This window comes from Carya illinoinensis, chromosome 8 (genome assembly GCF_018687715.1).
Source record: "Carya illinoinensis cultivar Pawnee chromosome 8, C.illinoinensisPawnee_v1, whole genome shotgun sequence".
In the NCBI taxonomy this organism is placed as follows: domain Eukaryota; kingdom Viridiplantae; phylum Streptophyta; class Magnoliopsida; order Fagales; family Juglandaceae; genus Carya; species Carya illinoinensis.
Window position 1 is genome coordinate 17,061,640 of NC_056759.1, and position 4,493 is coordinate 17,066,132.

The window sequence follows — 4,493 nt, forward strand, 5'->3', positions numbered from 1 at the left end:
ATGAAGAAGGTCAAGAATTGTGCTGCCATGGAAGTTTTGATGAAATAGATAGGAGTTGGCATGGAAGATAACACATGGGAATTATTGTACAAGTTGAACTCCTTCTATCCACGTTTAGTAGGCACAGTTTTGTGAATTGTTACGGGTGCCTTGGGGGCAAGGCCTTGAAGATGAAGGGATTGTTACGAGTGCTTGGGGGCAGGGCCTTGAGAGGAGGAAGGTTGGTGATGATTGGTCTTTGGAAAAACTAAGTGACAGGTGCAATAGAAGTAGCAGATTTCAGGAAGTAATAACGGCTTTAACGGTCTTGAGGATATGAGAAAATGAAGGAATACAAAGTGCAGTTTAGGCTAAGTAATTCCTTTAATGAAACGGTGCGTTTAGTTTTAATAAAGAATGCTGTAAGTAGTTTTGAATAAAGTTGTAATTGTAGTGTTCGTTTTATGTTTTTGAATAAAGTTGTAATTGTAGTGTTCGTTTTATGTTTTTGAATAAAGTTGTAATTGTAGTGTTCGTTTTATGTTTTAGTTCATGCGTTTAGTCTTTAGCTAAAGGGTGAGTTTTGGTTCTTATATTTCAGTTTCGTGGTTCTGCAACTATAAAAGCAGTAGCCATTTTCATGTAAAATCATCTTGTGAATTCTGGAGTTAATGAATGGGAGGTTGAGAGCTCCTCGAAAGTTCTCTGTCAAGATTCAAGAATGGAATCTTGCATTTGATCATTTGTGAGTCAACTCATTTGCAATTTGAGTTTTTGTTTCGAGTTCTTGTGCGGGTGTCTTGTTTTTGCATTCTGGGAAGGTGAGGTTCTATTCTTGGTATCAAGAACCTTACAGAACAACTCACTCCAATTCACACAAAGATAAAGAAAACCTCATAAATTGATAGATTGAATCACACATATTCAATGAATTGCAAGGTGATGAATCTCTTCTTGGGATCCACGAATTTCACCCAAAGAAGCCCAAGTGCAAAAGCAAATAAAATAATTCCCAAGCACTATGGCCGACCACACTATTGTCAAAATGTCTAAAAATTCCTAATAAAATGACTAAGGGTCCTATTTATAGAGTTTACAATTTGGAAACCCCCAAAAGGTCCCTATCAAATTAAAATAATTAAATAAAGAAAATAAAATAATAACTAAACAAGTAATTAAATAAACAAATAATAAAATAATAAAATAGTTAAATGGCCCATGGTGGCCATGGCATGCATGGCCCATGGTGGGCTATGGTGGATGGCCCACGGCTGGGCTAGTCCTAGACTGGTCCACGGTTCGTTGCATGCCATGACATGGTGCCATGCATTGATCTGATAGTGGGCACGACATGGCGCTATGCATGGCTTGCTAATGGTGGGCATGGCTTGGTGTCAAGCCTAGGCCTAATGGTGGGTTCATGTTGATACTGTGCTGCTGCTGTGGTGCCCAATCAAGTGGCTTGCATGGTGGTCTTGCATGGCCCGGGCTGGTGGCCTGAGCGATGGGCATGCATGGCCCAAACTGACGGTCTAGGCGCTGGGGCTGCAAGGCACGGGCTGGAGCCGTGCGCTAGATGGCATGCCTGGTGGGCATGCCACTAGCCTTGCCTGTAAGCCACAGGCTGGAGCCGTGCGCCTGATGACTTGCAAAATTTCATATTGCAGATTTTACAAGATCGCTGGAGCGGAGGTTTTTGGCCGCTCGAACAAATTCAGGCAGATTCAAACGCTCGACTGCCGCTCGACAGTGAGCTCGAGCGGGTTGCGGGAAAACAAAGATCGCTCGAGCGGAGGCTTTGGGCCGCTCGAGCGAATTTAGGCAGAGTCGAACGCACGATGCTCGCTCGACACCTCGCTCGAGCAAATACCCTATTTTTCCAGATCTAGGGTTTTCCACTATCAGAGCATATAAAAGGGATTTTTCACCATATGGCCGTATCTTTGGACTAGAGAACACTTTTAGGACAGAAAAACACAGCTAGAAGGATTCAAATCATCTGTTTTGGAGAGGGAATTCTATATATTGCACGTAGGTTGGAATCATACACAAGCACAGACGGGAGAAAAGCATTGAATCATTTCCTTGAGTTTTTGAAGATGAGTTGCGGCTGCGAGGAGTATTTTTCAGCATTTATTTTCTTCCAATATTCTCAGAACAATTATGGTGAATTCATTTATATTGAATTCCATTCCTAACATGAGCTAAATTTTATTTATTCTAGGAAAACGATGTAACCTAGTTCCGAACTATGCTTGATTGTCTATGCTAATTTAAGACAATTCTCTCTTTGTTTATCTAATTTATTCTGAGTTTATTGCTTCTAATTAACTGGCCATTGATTAGATGATATTTAATCTTGTGATTTGCTATCAAAAGAGGGAATCATAGGGTAGATCTTGAATATTTCAGCATAGGTAAGTATAGAGATCGAAAGACTTGTATGAACCTATGTAGTAATTAAATCATTGGTCTTATTGCTTTCTTGATTATTTAATTTGAATATTCTTGTGCGAATTGATAAACAAGAATAATTTCCAATTGACTATCGAAAGAGGCTTTTGGATGAATTAGAGATTTGCTAATAGACAAAAAGAATTAAATTAAATTAGTTGGATGAGTAAAGCATAGTGAAGAATTAGGTGAAATCGATTTCCTAGAAGTTTTCTTTCCCATTAATTTGATCTTCGAACGTCAGTTTTATTTCCTTTGCGTATTTCTCTTTGAGTCGATTTTAGTTTAAATTGCAACTACAAAAATCTTAGTGATTCCTCTAGATAAAATCGAGATTAGTATAATTTTGGTATTTGGTAAAAGTAAGGTACCAATCCCTGAGGACGATATTCTTCTTATCACTTTATTATAAAACTACGATACTGTGTACTTGTAATTTTGCTCCGGTCAAGTTTTTGGCGCCGTTGCCGGGGATTGGTTTGTTCTTATTCTTTTTGTCAATATCGATACTAAGTAATCTTGGTTTTAATTTAGAATTTTATTTTAAGTTGTTCTTATATTTTATTATTCTACATGTGTATTTTTTATGTTCGATGCGCCGTACTAGATCTCATGATATTATTTCTTTTGATCCGGAGATTGAAAGAACTCTTAGATCACGAAGAAAAAATAAGATACTAGTTATGGCTGAAGAAGAACGTGAGGCACTACCACGCACCTTGAAGGACTATGTACGACCAGTTGTGAATGGAAATTACTCGAGCATAATGTGCCAGACAATTAATGCCAACAACTTTGAGCTCAAACCAGCTTTGATTAGCATGGTGCAGCAGGCTCAATTCAGCAGATTGCCACTGGATGATCCCAATATTCATTTGGCAATGTTCTTGGAGATTTGCGACACTGTGAAGATCAATGGTGTTACTGAAGACACCATTAGACTGAGATTTTTTCCTTTTTCTTTGAGGGACAAGGCTAGAGGTTGGCTACAATCTCTACAACCGGGAAGCATCATTAGTTGACAAGACATGGCTGAGAGGTTTCTTACTAAATTCTTTCCTCCTGCAAAAACAGCCCAACTCAGGAGTGAGATTGGTCAATTCAAGCAAAATGATTTTGAGTCACTCTATGAAGCGTGGGAGATGTATAAAGACTTGGTTCGACGTTGCCCACAACATGGATTGCCAGATTGGTTGCAAGTTCAGATGTTCTATAATGGGTTAAATGGGCAAACTCGAACTATAGTTGATGCTGCTTCTGGTGGAACTTTGATGTCAAAGACAGCTGAGGGTGCTACTGCCCTTTTGGAAGAAATGGCCTCAAACAACTATCAATAGCCAACTGAGAGGACTTTGGCTAAGAAGGTTGCTGGAATTCATGACTTGGAGCCGATAGCAGCCCTTTCAGCTCAAGTTGCTATTCTATCTCATCAGATTTCAGCCTTGACAACACAAAGGATACCACAAAGTACAGAATATATTGCGTCTACAAGTATAACAGTTCCAAGTAATGAAGCGAGTCAAGAATAAGTTCAATACATCAACAATCGAAACTACAACTATCGTGGTAATCCTATGCCAAATTACTATCATCCATGGCTTAGAAATCATGAGAATTTTTCATATGGAAATACGAAGAATGTGTTGCAACCTCAACCTTCTCCAGGATTTGATAGCCAACCAAGCGAGAAGAAGATGTCACTTGAGGATGCCATGGTTTCCTTTGTTCAAGAGACCAATGCAAGGTTTAAAAAAACTGATTCACGGTTGGACAACATTGAGACTCATTGTAGCAATATGAGAGCTGCTATAAAGAATATTGAAGTGCAAATTGGGCAACTAGCCACTACCATCAATGCCCAACAAAGAGGAGCTTTTCCTATCAACACTGAAGTGAATCCAAAGGAACAATGCAAGGCCATCACACTTAGGAGTGGAAAAGAAATAGAGAGGTCACCATTAAAGGAGAGAAAGTCCACCCCTACCGCTGCGAACAATGGCCAAAGCAAAGATCAAGTAGAAGAAGAGGAGATTGTCAATGATACACTAGAGGAGACCGAC

The 4,493-nt window shown here is 39.5% G+C and overlaps 1 non-coding gene across 1 annotated transcript; it reads right to left on the minus strand.

The window, feature by feature from the left end:
• Positions 1-3,509: 3,509 nt before the first annotated feature.
• On the minus strand, positions 3,510-3,616 carry LOC122274808. The gene has a single exon (XR_006228352.1). It is a non-coding gene; the product is annotated as a small nucleolar RNA R71 (small nucleolar RNA).
• Between the last annotated feature and the right edge of the window lie 877 nt (positions 3,617-4,493).